Below are 25,870 nucleotides of genomic sequence, written 5' to 3'. Positions count from 1 at the left end.
TATTGAAAGATTGAATTGAATTTACTCGAAGCAAATGAGCAACTGATTTTACCTTTAATATAACAATAGCAAAATACATACCAAGCCAGGAGAAGTCATTCGCTAAGCTAAATGTGGAATAAATAAAATTGCGCACTCTTAATTTTTGCTGAATCTTTAGTTATTTGTTTTGCCTGTGAAGTTTTACGTTACTTTAAGCGACTGAAGTTAATACTCAAAAATGCAAGTTAGTCAAGTCTCTGTTATGAAACACAGAAATGAACAGTTAAAGAGAGAGAAAAATTTAGACTGAAACTGGTCACTAGCAAACAAACAAAACTGGCAGTAAGTAGTTAAACTACTTTTATAGTTTTTCCTCACTCGGTGGCTGTATGGAAAGGAAAGGGACGCTACTTGGTAATAATGACTTAGGACAAAAGCAACACAGGTTTTAATTATTGCAAGTTATTATTCAAGTAAGTCACACTTCGTGAATGAAATGCTACTGGCTAAAGCCTCTCTACATTACTGTATCTGTTAGTTAACAGACTTACGATGTTGCAGCTGTGAAGACGACGAAGAATTAGGCGACAACAATGCTGAGCTGCTGCTGGTTGAGTACCACGAGTCGTCTCCAGAGCCACGGATGATCGTGGGACAGATAACGCGGCTTCCTCCGTCTGTCCACCCCAAGCGTGCTCTCAGTACTCGCGGGTTAACGAATTAGGTGCGCCTACAGTGGCGCGGTCGTAGCTCCCGAGTCTGCGGGAACGCCAAACTATGACTTGTGCACTCTTTCGTAACTCAAGCTGCTCTGCTTCCTCTTTGCTCGCAGTGCAACACACTTTCTCCATACCGAAAGATAAACAACGGCACAGCTACCGCCATTTCGTCGTTGCCATCGAGACATTTAAATAAAGTTCCCTTGACTGTTACCCAGCAATTTACAATATTTACATTATAATTGCAGTCACATGTATATATATTGATAGTATAGTTAGCATGTAATGGATTTAATAGTGTATTTATTTGTGAATATATATATATATACAGGGGGGTACATTGATCATGTCCGGGTCAAATATCTCACGTAATAACCGTCAAACGAAAATACTACAAAGAACGAAACTTGTCTAGCTTGAAGGGGGAAACCAGATGGTGCTATGGTTGGCCCGCTAGATGCCGCTGCCATAGGTCAAACGGATATCAACTGCGTTTTTAAAAAAAATAGTAACCCCCATTTTTATTACATATTCGTGTAGTACGTAAAGAAATATGAATATTTTAGTTGGATCACTTTTTTAGCTTTGTGATAGATGGCGCTGTAATAGTCACAAACATGTGGCACACAATTTTAGACCAACAGTTGGTAACAGGTAGGTTTTTTAAATTAAAATACAGAACGTAGGTACGTTTGAACATTTTATTTCGGTTGTCCCAATGTGATACATGTACTTTTCTGAATTTATCGTTTCTGAGAACGCATGCTGTTACAGCGTGATTACCTGTAAATTACCACATTAATGCAATAAATGTTAAAAATGATGGACTATGCGGCTGATCCCGGCGGAGGTTCGAGTTCTCCCTAGGGGATGGGTGTGTGTGTGTGTTTGTCCTTAGGTTACTTTAGGTTAAGTAGTGTGTAAGCTTAGGGACTGCCGGCCTCGGTGGTCTAGCGGTTCTAGGCGCTCAGTCCGGAACCGCACGACTGCTACGGTCACAGGTTCGAATCCTGCCTCGGGCATGGATGTGTATAATGTCCTTAGGTTAGTTAGGTTTAAGTAGTTCTAAGTTCTAGGGGACTGATAACCACAGATGTTAAGTCCCATGGTGCTCAGAGCCATTTTTAAGCTTAGGGACTGATGACCTTAGCAGTTAAGTCCCATAAGATTTCACACACACTTGAACATTTTTTTCAAAATGATGTCTGTCAACCTCAATACATTTGGCAATATGTGCAACGACATTCCTCTCAACAGCGATTAGTTCGCCTTCCGTAATGTTCGCAGATGCATTGACAAAACGCTGACGCATGTTGTCAGGCGTTGTCGGTGGATCACAACAGCAAATATCCTTCAGCTTTTCCCTCAGAAAGAAATCCGGGAACGTCCGATCCGGTGAACGTGCGGGCCATGGTATGGTGCTTCGACGACCAATCCACCTGTCATGAAATAAGCTGTTCAATACCGCTTCAACCGCACGTGAGCTATGTGCCGGACATCCATCATGTTGGAAGTACATCGCCATTCTGTCATGAAGTGAAACATCTTGTAGTAACATCGGTAGAACATTACGTAGGTAATCAGCATACATTGCACCATTTACATTGCCATCGATAAAATGGGGCCAATTATCCTTCCTCCCATAATGGTGCACTATATATTAACCCGCCAAGGTCCCTCAAGTTCCACTTGTCGCAGCTATTGTGGGTTTTCCGTTGCCCAATAGTGCATATTATGCCGGTTTACGTTACCGCTGTTGGTGAATGACGCTTCGTCGCTAAATAGAACGCGTGCAAAAAATCTGTCATCGTCCCGTAATTTCTCTTGTGACCAGTGGCGGAACTGTACACGACGTTCAAAGTCATCGCCATGTAATTCTTGGGGCATAGGAATATCGTACGGGTGCAATCGATGTTGATGTAGCATTCTCAACACCGACGTTGAGGAGATTTCCGATTCTCGCGCTTTGTCTGATACTGATGTGCGGATTAGCCGCGACAGCAGCTAAAACACCTGCTTGGGCATCATCATTTGTTGCAGGTCGTGGTTGACGTTTCACATGTGGCTGAACACTTCCTGTTTCCTTAAATAACGCAACTATCCGGCGAACCATCCGGACACGTGGATGATGATGTCCAGGATACCGAGCAGCATACAATGCACATGCCCGTTGGGCATTTTGATCACAATAGCAGTACATCAACACGGTATCGACCTTTTCCGCAATTGGTGAACGGTCCATTTTAACACGGGTAATGTATCACGAAGCAAATACCGTCCGCACTGGCGGTGTGTTACGTGATACCATGTACTTATAAGTTTGTGACTATTACAGCGCCATGTATCACAAAGCAAAACTAGTGGTTCAACTAAAACATTGATATTTCCTTATGTACTACACGAATATGTAATAAAGAATGAGGGTTCCTATTTAAAAAAACGCAGTTGATATCCGTTTGACCTATGGCAGCGCCAACTAGCGGGTCAACCATAGCGCCATCTGGTTCCCTCCTTCAAGCTAGACGAGTTTCGTTCTTTGTAGTTTTTTCGTTTGACGCTTATTTGGTGAGATATTTGGCCCGGTCACTATCAATGGTCCAAATGGCTCTGAGCACTATGGGACTTAACATCTATGGTTATCAGTCCCCTAGAACTTAGAACTACTTAAACCTAACTAACCTAAGGACATCACACATCACCCAACCATCACGAGGCACTATCAATGGACCGCCATGTATATACACAAATAAATATACTCTTACATCCATTACATACTAACTATAGTATCTGTAATAAAGTTTATAGATACAGCATTAGCAGTGCAGTTCAAGTTATCAACGGATATTAAACGGCGAAAGATTCTGGATGGTGCAGAAGAAATTTTATCTGAATTTTCGTTGTTACATCCTCATTCGTACTCAAACTCCTGGGATGTTTTACAATATCTATGGGCTCCTGTGTAACTTTTCATGGTATCCGCTTGTGGCTGCCAGTACATAAATCATATCAAAATGAATGTGGTGGTCTCCCAGCTGTAAAAAAAAAAAAAAAAAAAAAAAAAAAAAAAAAAAAAAAAAAAAAAAAAAAAACCTAATCTGTCTATCTCCCCTCCTCTTCGACCTCTGTTTTGACAGTTCTTTTTGTAGTACCACCGTGAACCTCCGTACAACTATATCCTATAAATTCCTGCTTTTTCTAGCGGTTCGCGAGCACCCTTGGCCGATTTTAGGTGGTTTATATCTTATAAAACACACTGGAATTTCATCAGCAGGAGGAGGGCGTGCAACAGGATGACATCTGGATTCCGGTGGTAAAGATGATGTGTACCAGTCTTCTGTCATGGGGCGATTGCAACAGCAGACGACGGCAGTCTACAACGGCGAACTGCGCGGAAGCACTCAGAAGCGGAATTTTGCTGTCGTCAGTCGTCAGCCAGGGTGTGACTCGGACATTCAAAGAACCTACGGTCCTGCTTGAAAATATCCTTCGCAGATGGAGACGAAACTTTTGGTTTTAAGGGGAAATACACTCATTCTCATGAATTAAGAATAATTGCAAGGTATGGTGCCACACAAAGTTGCACTACACAAAACTGGCGCTAATAGCATAGGCACATACAGGACATACTTTGACACAGATCTGTAAGTCCACGGTATTGGTGATAAGTTGAGAAAACCGTCCCGAAACACATGTGCTATAAAACGCCACTGTTTCCTGCGCATGTACCCCGGCATCAATATGGGATATGATCACCATGCACACGTACACAGGCCACTCAACGGGTTCGCATACTCTGGATCAGGTGGTCGAGCAGCTGCTGGGTTATAGCGTCCCATTCTTGCACCACTGCCTGTCGGAGCTCCTGAAGTGTCCTGGGCGTTTGAAGGCGTGCAGCGATACGTCGACCGAGAGCATCCCAGACGTCTCGATGGGGTTTAGGTAACGAGAACAGGCAGGCCACTCCATTCGCCTGATATCTTCTGTTTCAAAGTACTCCTCCACGTTGGCAGGTTGGTGGGGCCGTGCGTTATCATCCATCAGGAGGAAGGTGGGACCCACTGCACCCCTGAAAAGGCGGACATACTGGAGCAAAGTGACGTCCCGATACACCTGAACTGTTACAGTTCCTCTGTCAAAGACATGCAGGGGTGTACATGCACCAATCATAATCCCATCCCACACCATCAAACCACGACCTCCATACAGGCCCATTTCAAGGACATTACGGGGTTGGCATCTGGTTACTGGTTTACGACAGATGGAATCCCGGCGAGAATCACTGTTCAGACTATACCTGGACTCGTCCGTGAACATAATCTGGGACCACTGTTCCAATGACCATGTACTGTGTTCTTGACACCAGACTTTATGGGTTCTCCTGTGACCAGGGGTCAGTGGAATGCACCTTGCAGGTCTCCGGGCGAATAAACAATGTCTGTTCAGTCGTCTGTGGACTGTGCGTCTGGAGACAGCAGTTCCAGTGGCTGTGGTAAGGTCCCGAGCAAGGCTACCTGCAGTACTCCGTGGCCGTCTGCGGGCAGTGATGGTGAGATATCGGTCTTCTTGTGGCGTTGTACACTGTGAACGTCCCGTACTGTAGCGCCTGGACACGTTTCCTGTCTGCTGGAATCGTTGCCATAATCTTGAGATCACACTTTGTGGCACACAGAGGGCCCGTGCTACGACCTGCTGTTTTTTGACCAGTCTCCAGCCGCCCTAGTATTCTACCCCCCATAACGTCATCAATATGTGTTCTTTGAGCCATTTTCAACACACAGTCACCATTAGCTCGTCTGAAAACGTCTACACACTTACTCGCTGCACCGTACTCTGACGTGCACCAAAACACCTCTCCGTATGTGGTCTGCTGTCAGCACCACCGCGAGACGACCATAGGTCAAATGGACCGCATGGTCATACCCTGAGGTGATTTAAACCCTCAAACCGCTCACGAGAGCGCTGTTTCACCATGTATCAGCATTATCCTTAATTTATGAGCATGGATGTACATTCGATCATGACATAATAAACCGAAACATTTTATTAATTGTGACATTTCCTGCCGTAAAAGTGTACATTTTACATTGCGTTGTCAATAGACAAGGGGTAACAGCAGAATGATTCAATCGGGAGAGCTCACTGAATTCGGACGTGGACTAGTCACTGGATGTCAGCTGAGTAAAAAATCAATCAAAGACAACTCAACCTCTCTGTAGGCGCCCAGATCAAGTGTTCGTGAGGCGATTCTGAAGTGGAAAGGCGAAACAACAACCGCAGCTAACCCAGGGCGCAGCAGACCTCCTGTACCGACATACAGCTATCTCGAGCATTGCCGAGAGTGGTCGAAACAAAATCGTGTGAAATCAGCAGGAGGAATCTCTCGTCAGTTCCAAAGTGCTTCCAGCAGTCAAGCTAACACCGTGTGCAGACAGAGTTAAGAACAATGGGGTACAATGGTGTAGCAGCTCCCAGCGTGACCCACGTATTTCTATCTTCAGTGCTAAGCAACACTTGAGGAGGTGTAAAGAGCGACGGCATTGGCCAGTGGATGTCTGGAAGTGATTCGTTTGGAGCCATGAATCAGCCTATACTCTTTGCTTATCCAGTGAAAGTGACTGGGTTGGCAAATTCCTGGAGAACCTTATGTAACGGTCATGTGTAGTGCCAACAATGAAGTACAAAGGAGGTGATCTTACGGTATGGGGGTGTTTGTAGTGATTAAGAAGTTGTCTTCTTATAGCGCTTAAGAGAAATGGGAAAGGATTTGTTCAGTTATATAGCGTACTGAACTCTACACAGTAGTGGAGCAGTTGGGAAACGATGATTGCATCAGCATGGCACCTAGTCATAAATCGGCATCTTGTCCTATGTAAAATCACTAAGCGGGTCTAGGGCTTCCAATTCGAAGTTTTAAATTTCATGTTCAAGATATCGTTCACGTAGAAGAATCCTGCAAACATACCCTCATTTGACCGTCGGATAGACTCCCATATGGGCGACATAGTAATTAGCGTCCCTGGTATAGAGAAACAATTGAAAGAACTAAAAGCAAATAAATCTCCAGGTCCGGATGGAATCCCAGTTTGATTTTACAAAGAGTACTCCACGGCATGGGTCCCTTACCTAGCTTGCATTTGTCGTGAATCTCTCGTCCAGCACAAAGTTCCAAGCCACTGGAAAAAAGCGTAGGTAACTCCAGTGGGGGAACTCGGGGCGAAACGGGATACTTAATGTTTAACAATTTCTATAAAATAAGGGAACACAAGGTAACACTTCTTCAAGTGATAAAAACACCTTGTAGTTTAACCTAATGTACCTTATTTTAAAATCGCTTAAAACATTACATTTTGAATTTTTTACAATTTTTCAAAGAAACTCTTGCATATTTCCCGTTCCGCCCCACCCACGGGGCAGAATGGGATAAGGGTATTTTTTGTTAAAGTGTTGCAAAAACGAATTTGAATTACGAATATCGTATTAAACTATGACAAAGTGTTGTATAACAGCCAATTCAGACTAAGGAATGTGTAATTTAAACAATTAAAAAGTCATTCTTCAAACTAAGAAACTATTTTAATGTCATTCTGAAAAATGTACAATGCTTAATAGCCACCAAACCACTAACTACTAGCCCTTTCGACAATAGTCTCAAATCAGTATTCCCTCTTCATCTTCACTGTCTATGCCAGCACATGAATTGTGTGCCCACTCTGGCTTGCGACCCAGCCCTCATTAGAAACGGAGTAGAAGTCCCCACAGTAGAGACACTCAGTAGCCTCTCTCTCTGATTATCTCTTGTCCATCGTCTTCTTCCATTTATTTCTCTTAAGGTCTTTGATGTCCTCTGTTTTGGTTTTTTTGGGTATACAGTTTGATATTTTTGCCTTATGTTGCATTGCACCAGACGTCTCTGTCCTGACATTGTTTATACTTGTGCACACTCCTCCTTTCTGTAGGCCTACTTTACATGCGACAGCAGTCTGTAGTTCCTTCTTATAAGGAGAATCTGTTAAGACGACGGTTTTTCCTTTTCGTCTTGTAGTCCGCCGTGTATTTTGACAGATTAGTGGGATTGGGACGACAGCCTCGAGCGATATCTGAAGTGTACTGAACTGTCAAAAAAGAAGTAAAATGGAAGCAGTAAAAGCTCCGAACTCAAGATGTGCAACATTGAGTGAATTTTAATAGCACAACGTTGCGGTTGTGTTTTCACGCTGTTAGACTGCGAAGGAGGAGATCTGCGTCGCACGCAATTTTTTTTTTTTTTTTCGTTCACAGAATTATGGACTCTTCCTCCGGTCATTGACGTGTCTGTTCCGGACGGAAAGTTAATAATTCTATGAAAAAAAGAGCATGAGTGAGATTTGAATACGGATCTCTTGCTTTACAGTTTGGCGCGAACAGCCCGGCCGAGACTGTCCCATAGATTCTCGACTGGGTTTAAATCAATGGAGTTGGTGACCAGTGGAGTGCCGTGATATTCTTCAAATCACGCACGTACACTGCCAGCTATGTGACACGTTGCATTGTCCTGCTGATAGATGTCATCGCGCCGAGGAAAAACAAATTGTATGTAGGGGTGTACTTGATCCCCAAGGATAGATGCATACTTGTGTTGATCCATTGTGCCTTCCAGAACATTTTCCAGTCCATAACGCTTCTTCCTCCCACCTGGACCCCTACGACGACTGTTGTAGGGTCATAAACGCCAAAGGACATATCTCGGATAGAGCATAAACGTGATTCATCTGAAAAGGCCAGGCCAGCTGGGGTGGCCGAGCGTTTGTAGGCACTACAATCTGGAACCGCGCAACCGCTAAGGTCGCAAGTTCGAATCCTGCCTCGGGCATGGATATGTGTGATGTCCTTAGGTTAGTTAGGTTTAATTAGTTCTAAGTTCTAGGGGACTGATGATCTTAGGAGTTAAGTCCCATAGTGCTCAGAGCCATTTGAACCATTTTTTGAAAAGGCCATCTGTCGACATTCACAGGGTGTGCATTTGCACTGCTGGCGTGCAAATTCCAGCCTTAATCATCAATGAACAGCAGCCAGGATGGATGCACGAATAAGGCGCCTGCTGCTGAGCCCCAAACGCAGAAACGCTCGCTGAGCGGTCTTGAGGAGACACTGATGGTAGTGCTTTGGTTCATATGGGCGGTCAGTTGCTCAACAGTTGCACAACTACACCCCCATACACATCTCCACAGCTGTCGTTCAGCACTGTCATCTATGATCCGTGATAACCCACAGTTGTCTCGGTGCCCATTTTGGACAGCGCCATTTTGTCATGCACAATATACCTTAACCACCGTGGCAAGTGAACAGTTTACCAACTTAGTCGTTTCGGAAAACTTCGAGCTTTGACCGGAAAGCCAATGATGATGCCTTTTGGAAGTCAGCTAACTCGCTCCATTTCAGCATTATTGAAATGTTTGCACTATGTTCCGCACTGCCCCCCTAACCCCTCCTCCCTCCCCGACATGCATCGAAAATTCCAGTGTTAGTGCTGTCACTTGCCATCTGTGAGTGGTTTTTGCACGTCCACATCTAACATAGGCGGTCGTCATAGTAATGTAACAAGACAGTGTTTAGCGCTAGAAGATGGATGAATATATTACTGGAAATGAAATCTATTTCACTAATTTGAGCGCTAACAGTATGTACCTCGATTTTTGAACTATTACCTCCGCAGAAGGATGGCCATTTGTTAAAACAGTAGCCGGTCTCTGTGGCCGAGCGGTTCTAGGCACTTCAGTCCCGAACCACGCAGCTGCTACGGTTGTAGGTTCGAATCCTGCCTCGGGCATGGATATGTGTGATGTCCTTGAGTTTAAGTAATTCTAAGTCTAGGGGACTGATGACCTGAGATGTTAAGTCCCTTACTGCTCAGAGCCATTTAAACCATTTTTTTGTTGTTGTTAAAACAGTAAAATAAACCTTCGCAGTCGACTATGAGTATTATGAATTCTTTTCATACAGTAGGAAAATCCACTGTTTTACGAACAGTAAGTTTCTTCGTCATGCAATTGATTTAAGATTTTTGTACCATGAGCTAATCAGGCTGTGTGTACATTGAAATTAACCTATGATCCAGGGTGATTTCACTCTTGCCGTTGCTCGAATTATTGGGAAGCAGAACTGACAGTTGCACGCCATTGCAGGCGCCGTCTTGAGCAAAATATATCTAAACTCATTATAAACTTATAAAGTAGGAAATTTAAAATTCATCCACAGGACAAAGCCGCATAGTATAACGTCATGACATACCGCTTTAAAAGCTTGGTCTACCTTGTGTTTAGTGGTGCAAACTGCAAACATGATACTGCCACATTGGGTGGGAGGATGCTCTGTCGTTTCTGAGTGGGTTAAACAAAGTATCAATGGAAACTGTAGGTGGATGCGTCGAAACTGGGATCATAAAAAATAAAGAATCGCTACAATTTTCGTTTCAGTGGTTAGGTGTGCACATATTCTCTGCTTGTGTGAGCACAATGCACAGAAAATTCTGTAGCGTATCGACCACACTCAGTCAACAAATACGCGAGAACGAAAGTGCGTTGCAAGAAAGTAAGCTACAGGCAAGCAATAGAGTTATACACTGCGAAGCAAAACACTGCCGACAGCCATTGCATGGCAGAGCCATTTGGGCGTGGTATATCAACAGCCTACACTGAAATATGCTAGTGGAAAGTGGAAGCCTTTCGTCATTTACCACTATGGAAGTGTTTAGAGCACTTGCCTTAAGCCCTAAATGAACATAGTCTGGATTGTATAAGTACTCAGCCATTTGTGTGCTAAATTATTCTCATCTCAGTACCACAGCCTACACCATGAGTTTGTGACACCCTGAGTGACATCCAGGAATGGTACAGGGTCCACCGTTCGACCATGGGACGGGGCAACATGCCCTGAGCCAAGAGACAATCGCTGCCAGAGCAGGCAGCCGCCCGCTCGCTGGAGGGAGGTCGTGGCCATTGCCAGCTGCACCACCACGCTCTCATCATGGTCGCAGCCAGACACATCGCTCATGTGACGCCACGCTTGGCCATGCTCTTCGTGCTGTGAGCAGTGCGGGATGTCTATTGTTTCGTGTGACAGGCAAATGGATGTCTCCACCAAGCTGTTCCTGACGTACCAGGGCAGAAGGCCCGAATAAAAAACCCAATTAAAAAAAATCCATTGTCGTCCTGTTGTCTCGTTTCACTCTCCACGGATGACAATCTAAGAACCATCTAACAATTCATACAACAGTGTGAAAGTGTTACAAAGGTCGTCCTTTGGGATGCTGTTTAATTCGCACATCACAATGGCTTGATTGTCGGTCATGCCGTCAAGACGTTGAACCTTCATGAGAATTTGTGCACTTTGACGTTCCGAGGTAGGTTCATGTTGATAATACCAAGTCTCGTCACCCGTGATGGTTTCTTTCCAGAAAAGGATTGCCTGTGTTTTTCATTTCAGTCGAGTCACCACAGACATCCATGTATCGTCGTTTTGTTTGGGCTTCAACATACGATTTTGTCTCCTTCAAAACATTTTCGAGAACGTCTTGAACGCTTGTTTTGCACATCCTTAAGTCATCACTCCATTGTGATTTTGACACATCAAAGGTCCGCTACTTAACACTGCCTGCTCTCAACAGAATGGCCGAATACACATATCTTATTTGCAGGTCTTCGTTCAACCTGCTGTCGTCGCTTATACGTCAGGAATAAAATCAGGCTCGGTATGTGACGCTACAACGCAGTCCTTGCTATGAAACTGTTTGTATACGATGTATTGTCTAGTATAAATATGTATTGTAAATACTATGTTTAAATTATGTAATATTTATCAGTGGCAAGTGAGGGCATATTTAGTTAACGTTGAAGTCAGAGAGATTGTTTTATCGCGCCTCTGGGCGCGGGAGCGCGCCAGCGGGCAGTAGTAGCAGTGACGCCGTGCTAGGAGTAAGACGTACAGCCGAGTGCTGCTGGTCCTACCAGTGTTACGTCTAACGGCTAGTGCGTGGATCTAAGTACAAGGGGAAAGTAATGGTCGGCATATCTGGAAGCATGGCCGGGCAAGTTATTATGGATTAATTGGCGTAGTGATGAAGAAACGAGGGCTTAAATGTGAAGCGTACTGTGGGCCCAAGTCACAATAGTAAATGCCCGTTGCCACATTGTGACGCCACCGTGGACGTCCGTCGATCCAGCGACAACGAGGGAAGTAAGATCTACGTAATTTTCGTAGGATAAAATTGTAGAAGGCTTTCCAGTGACTGTGTTTTTCTCTGAAGTTGAACAATTAATAACAAGCACTTTATAATCGAAGTGTTGCAGTTACATTCCACCCATCACTAACACCAATTAGGTGCCTTCCGATCCCTTCCCTTACTGAACCGAGTGTGTCACGCCATTATCAAGAGAAAATACACTCCTGGAAATTGAAATAAGAACACCGTGAATTCATTGGCCCAGGAAGGGGAAACTTTATTGACACATTCCTGGGGTCAGATACATCACATGATCACACTGACAGAACCACAGGCACATAGACACAGGCAACAGAGCATGCACAATGTCGGCACTAGTACAGTGTATATCCACCTTTCGCAGCAATGCAGGCTGCTATTCTCCCATGGAGACGATCGTAGAGATGCTGGATGTAGTCCTGTGGAACGGCTTGCCATGCCATTTCCACCTGGCGCCTCAGTTGGACCAGCGTTCGTGCTGGACGTGCAGACCGCGTGAGACGACGCTTCATCCAGTCCCAAACATGCTCAATGGGGGACAGATCCGGAGATCTTGCTGGCCAGGGTAGTTGACTTACACCTTCTAGAGCACGTTGGGTGGCACAGGATACATGCGGACGTGCATTGTCCTGTTGGAACAGCAAGTTCCCTTGCCGGTCTAGGAATGGCAGAACGATGGGTTCAATGACGGTTTGGATGTACTGTGCACTATTCAGTGTCCCCTCGACGATCACCAAAGGTGTACGGCCAGTGTAGGAGATCGCTCCCCACACCATGATGCCGGGTGTTGGCCCTGTGTGCCTCGGTCGTATGCAGTCCTGATTGTGGCGCTCACCTGCACGGCGCCAAACACGCATACGACCATCATTGGCACCAAGGCAGAAGCGACTCTCATCGCTGAAGACGACACGTCTCCATTCGTCCCTCCATTCACGCCTGTCGCGACACCACTGGAGGCGGGCTGCACGATGTTGGGGCGTGAGCGGAAGACGGCCTAACGGTGTGCGGGACCGTAGCCCAGCTTCATGAAGACGGTTGCGAATGGTCCTCGCCGATACCCCAGGAGCAACAGTGTCCCTAATTTGCTGGGAAGTGGCGGTGCGGTCCCCTACGGCACTGCGTAGGATCCTACGGTCTTGGCGTGCATCCGTGCGTCGCTGAGGTCCGGTCCCAGGTCGACGGGCACGTGCACCTTCCGCCGACCACTGGCGACAACATCGATGTACTGTGGAGACCTCACGCCCCACGTGCTGAGCAATTCGGCGGTACGTCCACCCGGCCTCCCGCATGCCCACTATACGCCCTCGCTCAAAGTCCGTCAACTGCACATACGGTTCACGTCCACGCTGTCGCGGCATGCTACCAGTGTTAAAGACTGCGATGGAGCTCCGTATGCCACGGAAAACTGGCTGACACTGACGGCGGCGGTGCACAAATGCTGCACAGCTAGCGCCATTCGACGGCCAACACCGCGGTTCCTGGTGTGTCCGCTGTGCCGTGCGTGTGATCATTGCTTGTACAGCCCTCTCGCAGTGTCCGGAGCAAGTATGGTGGGTCTGACACACCGGTGTCAATGTGTTCTTTTTTCCATTTCCAGGAGTGTATGTTAATTATCAAATTATTGGCATATACGGTGAAGAGTAAATTTCAGACTGTTTTGAACGATTGGTTATCGTAGTGAATTGCTGCACTTAATAAGCTTACGCCAACCGTAGTAACTTAATAATAGACTGAAGGAATAAAGTTGAGTATTAAGATTTATTTCAATGCATATTCAGCTGAAGTTAGTCCAAGGATATTTCATGAAACTATAAAGCTTATTCAACCTGACAATCGCCCAATTAATGAATTATTATCATTCAAAACATAGTTAATCAATTATTGCCAATGTATTTCATTACCACTAGATTACACTGTGCAAAGTACGTAATTTTAAAGTGAGAATGACAGTTCATTATTCAAAATCTCTATAGATAATTATCTGTGTTGTCAGGATTGTACTTAGCTGGCAAATTATGATCAAAATTATTATCAAAATACTTATTGAAAGTTAACCATTAATGTTTAAGTGTAGTTAGATTGTTATTACATTATTTTATATGACTACTGGGCCTGACACAGCACTTAAGTAAAAGTTCCCGTTCCACCTGCTGCGCTTCAAACAGATAAACTTTATTTTTGACACAATTATTCACGTACTTAACAATATTGTCGCTGATCAGTTGAACTGGCGACCGATTTTTTAAATTACTTTTACAACTTAATCATTTCTTTCGGCAAAATTTCCACTGGCAACATTTATTTCCAAATTATTTCCATAATTTAATTTAACGATCGTTATTGTATGAAATTACTTATTCAATAACGATGAAGTTATAACGGCTCCTGTTTCCCGCGGAATAATCATTATTTACTTCGGATTCGGATTCCTTATCTCGACACGGGTCAAAATTCATAATTCACGGTCATTGTTAACTTGTAATTTCGCAAATCCCGGAAAGCAGGGGGTGTTATATAGGTACTTTTTGAGTGGGTGGTGCATTGTAAAGGCACATGGCGGCTGAACTTTACATTACTGTAAGGCATCTAAGAAAGACTCGCGAAAACAGCATTAAGTAAGTTACATTATCACTACGCTTAATAGAAAAAATCAGCCAGCATTCGAGTGTAGTCTGGCTGTCAGCTGTTTCGTTGAAATGCCTACGATATTCTGGCGATTCAAATGGCTCTGAGCACTATGGGACTTAACATCTATGGTCATCAGTCCCCTAGAACTTAGAACTATTGGAACCTAACTAATCTAAGGACATCACACACATCCATGCCCGAGGCAGGATTCGAACCTGCGACTGTAGCAGTCGCGCGGCTCCGGACTGAGCGCCTAGAACCGCTAGACCACCGCGGCCGGCTATTCTGGCGAGATCTGTCAATACTGTAATAGAAATCACCTCTGTCGACAATATTATGACTCAAGATCGTAATAATTGGGAATTTGCCATAGAGAAACAGATAAATCTTTAGTGCCAATGTGTAATATTTGAAATGTAAATTGATAAAATTACGTCGAATAGCACCCTCAGCTGTGCAGTAGTACAAACGCTTCTATGTTAATGGTGTTGCATTTCCAGTGTTTTAAAAAAATGATGTACGATCATGGGCACATAATTCTAGACACTGTTATTATTTTCAATTTAAAACGGGAAAAGGTTAATTTAGTTCCGTGAAATAGCCATTACGGTGCGGGAATCCTCAAAGTACAGGGTCCATATCATGTGCCACATGTGATGTGTGTATAAAACACCTCTGTCTTGCTCGGGGAAGCCGGCTGTGGTGGCCGAGCGGTTCTAGGCACTACAGTCTGGAACCGCGCGACCACTACGGTCGCAGGTTCGAATCCTGCCTCGGGCAGGGGTGTGTGTGATGTCCTTAGGTTAGTTAGCTAATAACTCTAACATTTCCGAAATGGTGATTCAGCAGCTGCTTAACTGGATCTGCAATGTGCGGAGGTGCGCCTTCTTGCGTAAAAATGATCCCATCCTCACATCCACGATGTCGGAGAGCGGGAATGATGTGGTTTCCCAAAATACAGTCATAGCGCTTACCACTGACGGTATAGGTAACAAATGGCCCTATGATAAATGATGCCCTGAAGCCGCTCCACGCCGGCCGGGGTGGACGAGCGGTTCTAGCCGCTACCGTCTGGAACCGCACGACCGCTACGGCCGCAGATTCGAATCCAGTCTCGGGCATGGATGTGTGTGATGTCCTTAGGTTAGTTAGGTTTAAGTAGTTCTAAGTTCTAGGGGACTGATGACCTCAGAAGTTAAGTCCCATAGTACTCACAGCCATTTGAACCCGCTCCACGCAGTGACCTTTTCAGGATGAAGTGGTACTGGTTGATTTGCGTGTGGAATATCCGTTGCCCATATTCGACAATTCTGTACATTGACACATCCTGTCAGAGGGAGGTGGGCTTCGTCTGTCCACAAAATCTTCCACGGCCAATTATTTTGAATGGATTGCAAATAAGGATGTTTTGTGGGAAAAGCCGTGTACCAGCGTGTTTATATCAACTTCAATGGGTCGTGCGCATGACAGGTGTTTTTATTTACGTATTGTGACACATACTGTGCCATATATTGATCGTTTTTCACACTATTTTGTTTATTCTGCCATACGTTTTCCCCTCTCCGATAATATTCCGTTGCAGTTTGACGTCATTCTGATCAGTGGTGCTATTTCTACAGGGTTTTGAAAGTTTAATTATAATCAGCCTGCATATAATTGACTGTAAGTATAAAGTAAATATTGTAAATTGCTCGGTAATAGCCGAGGGAACATTATTTTAACGTATCGATAGCAACGACGAAATGGCGGTAGCTGTCCTGTTGTTTATCTTCGCGTATGGAGAGTCTGTGTCGCACTGCGAGCAAGGAGGAAGGAGAGCAACTTGAGTCATTAAGAATGCGCAAGTGTTTGTTGGGCACTCCAGTAGAAGCGGAGAAGCGGTGTGCAGCTATGATCGCTCCAGTGTAGGCACACGTAATTCGTTAACCCGCGAGAACTGACAGCACGGTAGCAATGGACAGGTGGAGGAAGCTGCAGTTCTAACTGTTGCCTGTCCCATAATTATCTGTAGCTCTGGAGACGACTCGTGGTACTCAACGAGCAACAGTAGCAACAGTGGCAGCTCAGCGTTGTTGTCGGCTACATTCTCCGCCGTCCGCACAGCTGCAGCAACGTAAGGCTTTTAATTAATGTTGTACAGGCATTACCCAGTGGCATGTCTTACAAACAGTTTAACTTTCTTGAATTATAACCTGCAATAGTTGAAACTTGTGGGCCACCTGTTTTCTCAATGTCCTCAGACATTAGTACCAAGGAAGGTCCGTTTTCTTTCCATGCAGTCACTGAGTGTCGTAAAGGTATGAAAACTGATAACTATTTTCTAACAGGTTTGATTTCTTTGCTAATGGCCACTTTCAGTCTAAATTTTCTGTCAGAGTAACTGTTGATTCTTGTATTGCACAACAGAAGCTTAACTAATTTGCAGTTTTGAGTATTAACTTCTCTCGCGTAAAGTAACGTAAAATTTCATACGCAAAATTAATAAATGAAGATACAGCACAAATTAGGAGTGCGCAATTTCATTTATTCTGTATTTAGTTTAGGGAGTGACTTTTATTGGATTAGTACATACAGTACTTTATTGTTATGTTAAAAGTAAATCAATTGCTCATTTTCTGAAAGTAAATTGAATTCAATCTTTCAGTAATTAAAAGTTAATTGCTTGTCTTTTTCCAAATTTTGCATTACGTTGTGCTGAGACTACTGAAAGTCACTTTTTTACGAAACGGAGTTTCAGTTACAGTCAGTCATTTATCCAGCAGCTTCATTTCACCTTGCAACTGCCTCGTACCACTAGCAGTCGAGATGACAGGCATCTTATCCGCATGGCTGTAACGAATCGTGCAGCCATGTCTCGATCCCTGAGGCAAGAGATGGGGACGTTTGCAAGACAACAACCATCTGCACGAAGAGTTCGACGACTTTTGCAGCAGCATGAACTATCAACTCGGAGACCATAGCTGCAGTTACCCTTGACGCTGCATCACAGACAGGAGTGCCTGCGATGGCGCACTCAACGACTAACCTGGTTGCACGAAAGGCAAAACTTCATTTTTCGGATGAATCCAGGTTCTGTTTACAGCATCATGATGGTCGCATCCGTGTTTGGCGACATCACAGAGAACTCACATTGTAAGCGTGTATTCGTCATCGCCATACTGGCGTAGCACCTGGCGTGATGATATGGTGTGCCATTGGTTACACGTCTCGGTCACCTCTTGTTCGCATTTACAGCACTTTGAACAGTGGACGTTACATTTCAGATGTGTTACAACCCGTGGCTCTACCCTTCATTTGATCTCTGCGAAACCCTACATTTCAGCATGTTGCAGGTACTGTACGGGCCTTTCTGGATGCAGAACATGTTCGACTGCTGCCCTGGCCAGCACATTCTCCAGATCTCTCACCAACTGATAAAGTCTGGTCAATGGTGGCCGAGCAACTGGAAAGTCACAAAATGCCAGTTACTACTTTTGATGAGCTGTGGTATCGTGTTGAAGCTGCATGAGCAGCTGTACATGTACATTCCATCCAAGCTCTGCTTAACTCAATGCCCAGGCGTATCAAGGCCGCTATTACGGTCAGAGGAGGTTGTTCTGGGTACTGATTTCTCAGGATCTACGCACCGAAATTGCGTGAAAATATAATCACATGTCAGTTCTAGTATAATATATTTGTCCAATGAATACCCGTTTATCATCTGCATTTCTTCTTGGTGTAGCAATTTTAATGGGCAGTAGTGTATTTTCTAACAGTTTTGATTTGTTTGCTAATGGCCAGTTTCAGTCTAAATTTTCTGCATCAGTTACTGTTGATTCTTGTATTGCACAACAGAAGCTTCACTAATTTGAAGTTTTGAGTATTAACTTCTCTCACTTAAAGTAACGTAAAATTTAATAGGCAAAATTAATAACTGAAGATACAGCACAAATTAAGAGTGCGCAATTTCATTTATTCTGTATTTAGCTCAGCGAGTGACTTTTGTTGGCTTGGTACATGCAGTACCTTATAGTTATTATAAAAGTAAATCAATTGCTCATTTTCTGAAAGTAAATTTAGTTCAACCTTTCAATAATTAAAAGTAAATTGCTTGCCTTTTTCCAAATTTTGCATTACATTATGCTGAGATTACTTAAAGTCATTTTTTTACGAAACGAAGTTTCAGTTACAGTCAGTCATTTATTTACCCAGCAGCATCAGTTAACTTTGCTTTCAAAATTTAGTACTTCAGATTAAGTAATTGCAAACTTAGTGCATTCCGATTTATTTATTTCCTCGTGAACTGCTGTGTTGAGCAAAAGGACGCCAACCTTCTGTGGGCACGCCAATGATTATTTGCTTAATTTTCTTTCCCATTACCTTCCTTAGGACTTTGAATTTTCATTGCCCTAGTGGGCTGGCAACCGTTTAATTATCCCTTTTTTGTTAATCAATATTTTTTGTACCATCAGTATTTTTTGTATTAAAATAGTGCATGGTACCCTTTTCACCCAGTGTGCTTCGTGAGCTATTGCACTAAACTCCACCGATTTGAAAATGATTATCAATATTTAGAATAGATTCTTCCTTCAGAAGGATCTGTTGTTCACTTTCCTAGTACTAACCGGTATTATTTTCCTTTGTCAACGATAACCTTCTCACTTAAAATTTCATTAGGCATACGCGATCATGGTCATGTCACAATCCACTAACCAGGAAGGGGGAAATAACACGGTGTGTGTACCGTCTTCAAAATTTAGAGGTCAGTAATATCATGCAACATTGTAACTCCCCACACCATAACACATCGAACATCCACACGATGATCTTTGACAATGGTATTTCCTCATGTGGCGAGGTAGGGGAACACGTGGTACACCTAGGACCATTGTACATTATATTAGATTTACTTACATTCCAAATGTTCCATAGTGAGGAGGTCCTCCAAGATGTAGAACATGTCAAAAAAACAATAATACATTACAAATATTTACAACTGAAACAAATAAGCTAATGTTCCTCCCACAGGTCCCAACTGGAATGATAGTCATTTTTTTAATGAACACTGTATGGAAGAATCATTTTACAAACACTCATTTACTAAGATCGCATTAATGGACTGAATTTAAAGTTAAAAAAGTTTTTATTTATTAATAAGGTAATACACATATATTACAACTATTGCAATACTTATTTACCATTACAGTGAAAACATTACTGCACTGAAATGGTGCAGGAGTTAGATTGTACTTATCTATACACACACACACACACACACACACACACACACACACACATACACACCCTTATTTACAATGACCACATTACTGCACTGAAATGGTGCAGAAGTTTATATATGCGATTCAGCTGGTTCTACTGAGAAATTCATCAATGGAGTAGAAGGAGTTGGCCACCAATAAATTCTTTAGGCTTCTCTTAAACTGAATTTCATTGGTTGTTAAGCTCTTTATGGCTGCTGGCAAGTTATAGAAAATGTGTGTTCTTGAATAATGCACGTATTTTTGTACAAGAGTAAGTGACTTTAAATTCTTATAAAGATTATTCTTATTTCTAGTATTGATTCCATGAACTGAGCTGTTGGTTTGAAAAGTGATATATTTTTAATGACAAATTTCATTAAGGAATACAAATATTGGGAAGCAGTAGTTAGTATCCTTAGTTCCCTTAAACAGGATTTTGTAGGATGTTCTTGAGTTCACACCGCATATAACTCTTGTTGCACGTTTTTGTGCCCGGAAAACTTTTGCTTGAATTGATGAATTACTCCACAAAGTAATCCCATATGACATTATGGAAAGAAAGTAAGCATAGTATGCCAGCATGATTGTTTGGCTGGTCCGTGTATTATGCTGTGGGGAGGCATAATTTTTGCGTGGGCGTGTTACTCACCAATCTTTCACCACGGTACACTCACCAGTTAACATTACTGTGACGTCGTAGTCCTTCTCCAAGCGCGTATTTTCAGGGCAGCCTTCGGTCCTGACTTTATTCTTATGGATGACAACAGGCGACCGATTCAAACAGCGCAGGTGGTGGAGCTCTTGGAAAGAGACGATATTCAACGAATGGGTCAGCCTACTCGTTTTCCCGACTGCAGTCACCTCCAGTAAGTGTGGAATGCACGTTCACATGCGCCAGGGACCATCCAGCAGCGCTCAAACCGCGCTGGTGGGTGAGTGGAAGGATTTACCACACCACCGCCTTGCCCACGTTGTGGCCAGCCTATGAGCACAACATGCAATTCTGTCTGTGGTGACCACACTTGCTATCATCTCCTGCCCTTTCTAATGTCCTGGGCACGATCACAAATCGCGGTGACTTCAGTCTAATTAAAGTGTCGCTTCTGTCCGTCTAGAAGTATATATCATTTTACTCATCATTAAATTCTCTACCTGGAGAATTAACATCATATTTCAAACAGCTTCAAGATATTGTAAACCAGTTCAGTGTGATCAACGTCAAATATTTACCAATGCTGCGCAAACACAATTTAATGTCTAACAACAAGAAACACAATGGAAAAAGGTAAGAAATAACTTTTTTTGCGGTCTCTATCGCGCATTACTTCATGTGATTCTAAGATCTAAACTGGAATACCGGCCAAAAAGCGTCGTGTGTTCCTAGGTATACTATCCTCTAGGTTCAACACTTTCCCTTACTTTGCTGTAATGTTGAGAGCTTATGTATTGTAGTTGAAGCCGTTTGATAGACGCAAAACGAAAGAAAAAGACCAGTTGAAAAAATGCTTGGAGATATGAAGACAGTGGAAAGTGCAGTATTATTTGCAGAATACGTACGTAAGAGAGTGGTATTTGGAACACAGCCACAAGGGTATGAATTTTCAAGTCAAGTAACGGCGAAGTGTAAAGAAATCTTGTATTATTGTCAGAGATGTACAGGATGTTAGGCAGAAAACAGTTCTAAAAAAGATGGCAAAGTCGCTTTATAACCGCTTGTAGCGTCGTGGACCAGCTATAAATTATTAACAAGTTTATAGCAAACGCAAAATGAAATATGAATCAAAATATGACTTATTAATTCCGAAAAGTAAATTCTGATACGTTACTAAAAGTCTACATGAAAGCACTTGAGAAATATTCATATATTATGTGAGATAGATGAGATGATGCCATGTAAACAAAAGCATGTCATGTAACCTGGAACAGGTCATAAAATTAGTGGGCTGGTATTAATAGGTGGATATTACACGAACCATGTTTGTCTTGCAAACAAGTGTGAAAAAGTGTGGATGAAAATAGAGAAAGCGTGGAAGTACTCTTGAAACATAATTAAAATAAATACAGAATGAAGTATAATAGTGTTCGCCAGTAAGCATGTGCTACCTATGATGCTTCGTCAGTTACCAGGCAGTGGCAGACGAGTGTAAAGACTGCGTCATCTCCTAGTATTCAAATGTAACCAAAAGGAGAAGATGATATAAAGAGGAGAGGAACAGATATTCTGTGTAAACATTCCGTTATGTGAGGCGGCTAAGCAGAGCGTTCATAAATCTGGAGTTATTGTAATAACCTAAACTGGTTTGTTGTGTTGTTACTCTGTCGGAGTGTGGGTTGTCGATTACCTGTTCAAAGAATATTGAAAAAGAGTATTCACACCTTCGTCGTTCAAAAAAAATAGATTTCCTACAGTTTAGTTTGCATATTTTTTCATTATATTACTGACGTCAGGACTGAGACATAAGTTCCACAAGGAAAGTCGTAGGAGGGACTGTGTTTGGACAGAGAGCATCAACTTGCAAGTGAGATTGAGAATACTTTTGATCTGTCTATTAGCTGTGAGTTCAACAACTCGACAGCTCCCTCCAGCTTTGTTAAGTTTTCGTCCGATCTGCTGGTGGGGCTCGAAATCGTTTGGGAAAGTGAATGTTGTACTGAGAAGTCTATAACCTGTGTATACCACTAGTTGTAACCCACGGCAGTCAGGCAAGCCCGTGAAATGTGTACACCAACCAGCCATTGACAGGTGGTCAGGGACAATAAAAAGAGCCAGCTGAGAATAACGAAGTAGGTCACGAGGATAAATAAATGGGTCTGTGATGACCTGTGGTGGTGCCCTAGCGCTAATGTATTTATCAGCCCTTGGGAGCAGCACATATACAGAAGGATCAGAATATACTAGAGATGTTATAATTTATGAACGCTTCTAAATTATGATTCACACTAAAACTGATTATGATAAAGCAGATAAATAGCTGTTATGGAAAACCAATACTTTCAAATCAATTAATATAAATTTGTCAGGAGTTCACTAGCGGTTTTATTGGCCGCTACCGGCGCGGATAAAGGGCGACGTAATATGTTGACTTTACTCGTTATGGTATGATAGGGATTGATCACGCACTTACATTTACTACAGAATTGGTCCTTAGCCTTTTAAAATAGTAGGCAAGTTCGTGAATAATATGTATCAGAAATCACTGAATAAATCTCGTAAGATTAATAACGATGACAGCACCGGAGGGTTGTAATTTAAAACATATCAATTTTTATTGAATGATGTGCACACATGTATGAACGGTGCCCTCACAAGAGTGACAGATTCAAATGAAAAACAATTAAGTAATAATGGTTTTAGTGCGAAGGTAGTAACATTTGTGAGCAAAATTCATTTAATTGCACATTAATACACGTCGATCAACAGCAAACACTTTAAGTCTGACTGTATAGTTTTCCTCTGTCGATCGTGACGTAAAGTTAATTATTCCGAATGACGATTGCGAAAGCCAGCACGAAGTTTATAAACAAAATTAAAATTCTTCAAATTGTGCAAAGTCAGGAAATAATCTGCGACCAGTAAAAAGTGGAACTATGGATCTGCACTCATTCGAAATACTCTAAATCCAATTGAAAAGTTAAAGCACGGCACTCCGACTGACAAAATTATTCCAAGCCCAGTGAAAAGTTAAAGCACATCCTTAGGGCGCACAGCACACTCGACAGACCCACAACCAACGAGCGACCACAGCACAACGACCACCAATCATCGAAAGACCACTTGCGCCCTACAGCTCGTCCTTAAATGCTGTCTGCGGCTTCACACACTACTGAATCACGTTAAACAAATAATGACCACCATTCTTATCGAAATTTAATTGCTCATGCCAATAAGATGTCAGGATACAATTAAAATTATTGCGGTCATCTTGCGACATGTCATTGAAAAAATAACAGTATCAAATGAATTATAAACGAAATTCTCAATGCATGCCTACACGTGGTTTTACAATTTTTACTAGAAAATACTTGAAATTATAAATGCGTATGGCCATCCGGAGGAACAAGTGCCCTTCTATTCTTTAGTTTGTAACGTCACAATAGGTGCCGTTCCATGATTAAAATTAGTGTTCCAATATATGTTCATGGTATCTGATACACAAAAATCTTCATAAATTCATCTGTTGCGTAATTAATTAACTGCGGAGTAATCTCAGTCCCAACTAACACATGCCTGTGGAATAATTATGGGTCGACGTATTTTCTTTCCATTACAACGTACACGTCCTGTGTTCTTTGCCTTTTTCAGCACTCCTTAAAGTGTGTGCTCATGTATGAATGTTTTGAAAGTAGTAGCAAACGAACCAGAGAAATTGTGGGTTTCTGAATCTTCTACCAACTTAAATGCTGTCAGTGGAAGGCAAAGAGCAGGAACAGGAGGATTTGGTCAAAGATGTGTAAAAGCTAAAAAGTTTTCCTAGCACAGGTTGGTCACGGCCTTCCCCCCACCACCTCGGACTGCTCTGGGAGGTCTCCGCGCGGCCGTTGGTAGCGGAGAGTGTTTGAAGCCTGGTAAGCGACCGGACGTTCCCTTAGAACGGGTGTGTCGAATACGGACAAAGGTATTTGAATTTTACTAATTTTTTGAAGTCAACAATTTCCTTCTGGTTGAAATGGTTCAAATGGCTCTGAGCACTATGGGACTTAACATCTGTGGTCATCAGTCCCCTAGAACTTAGAACTACTTAAACCTAACTAACCTAAGGACATCACACACATCCATGCCCGAGGCAGGAGTCGAACCTGCGACCGTAGCAGTCGCGCGGTTCCGGACTGAGCACCTAGAACCGCTAGACCACAGCGGCCGGCTTTCCTTCTGATAGACGTTTCAGTGATGATTATTTATCGGATACATAGTAATCTGATAATGTGAATTCCGTTATGTGCAACGACGCGGTCCATAAATTCAAACCTACAGCTCCGTTAAGCTTAGTAATAAATGTTCCTTTTACTATCGATCAACATTTTTAAATTATCTTCTGTCGACGTCGGAATGTTTTATTCATAATTTGTACCGAGTAAGCATTTTGTGAGGCGAGTCCGTTTCTTTACAAGCGCTTGACGCCATCAATTCGCCGCCACAAAATCCTTCTCGATGGCAGCCATGAAGTGTAAAATAAATCTTCTCACTAAAATGCTGTCGATATTTGCCTGCCCGTGTTGAATATTTAGTGATGTGAATATCTATCGTTAAAATAGAATAGTGACCACGTGCTCTCCAAAACTTTCTCTTCGCCACAGAGCTATGCAAATTGAAGCCAATATGACTTGCAACTCTTAGGTGAAATACTGTGAAATAGACTCTCGAAAGGCATCTGAAACCCTGTAAATAGTATCATGAATATTTGTCAAACTGTTAAATGCAAAAAGATTAATCAGAAATAAAAATTAACTTGTAATTTGAAAGCAACTTCCGTTTATCACTATCTTATTTCTAAGAGAGTCACATTAATAGCATTTATGATTAGGCCACCACAATTTTAAGTTCTTGGGACAAGATTAGTTCAGGCCAGCACGTAGTTTTCTTTGACTGCACCCAAATTCTTATTGCGTTATCGTTTGCGACCTTATAAAATATCTGTAGCTGCAAAAGAACGCTCGGGAATAAAGTTCAATCGGTGATAGATTGTTCTCAATATTTAGGTGGGCCAAAACCTTAGTCTATTAACGGCCACAATAGAGAAGGTTACGTCGGCGATAATAAGAGTGTGTACAAGGTATTTTATCACAGCAGGCCATATAAAAAGAATGAAAGAAATTCCTGCTAACAAAAGTAAGCATCTCCCTTCTTAGGCTGCCATTATAAATTCAATAATAATCAGTATACGTAGAACAGTCAGGCAAAGTTAACGAAATGCAAATGCAAGGGGGCTTGAAAAATGGAGTTTTTTTATTTACTTATCAGCCTTTTCCCGCGGTTTCACCTGCATACGCGTTCGACAGATCAATTGCACGCAATTTCCTCCCACCACCACCCTGCTCAATGTTCGTCTCTTCCTACCAGCCACTCT

This window comes from Schistocerca gregaria, chromosome 3 (assembly GCF_023897955.1).
Source record: "Schistocerca gregaria isolate iqSchGreg1 chromosome 3, iqSchGreg1.2, whole genome shotgun sequence".
NCBI lineage: Eukaryota > Metazoa > Arthropoda > Insecta > Orthoptera > Acrididae > Schistocerca > Schistocerca gregaria.
The sequence above is the reverse complement of the archived record's forward strand: the minus strand, read 5'-3'. Positions refer to the sequence as shown.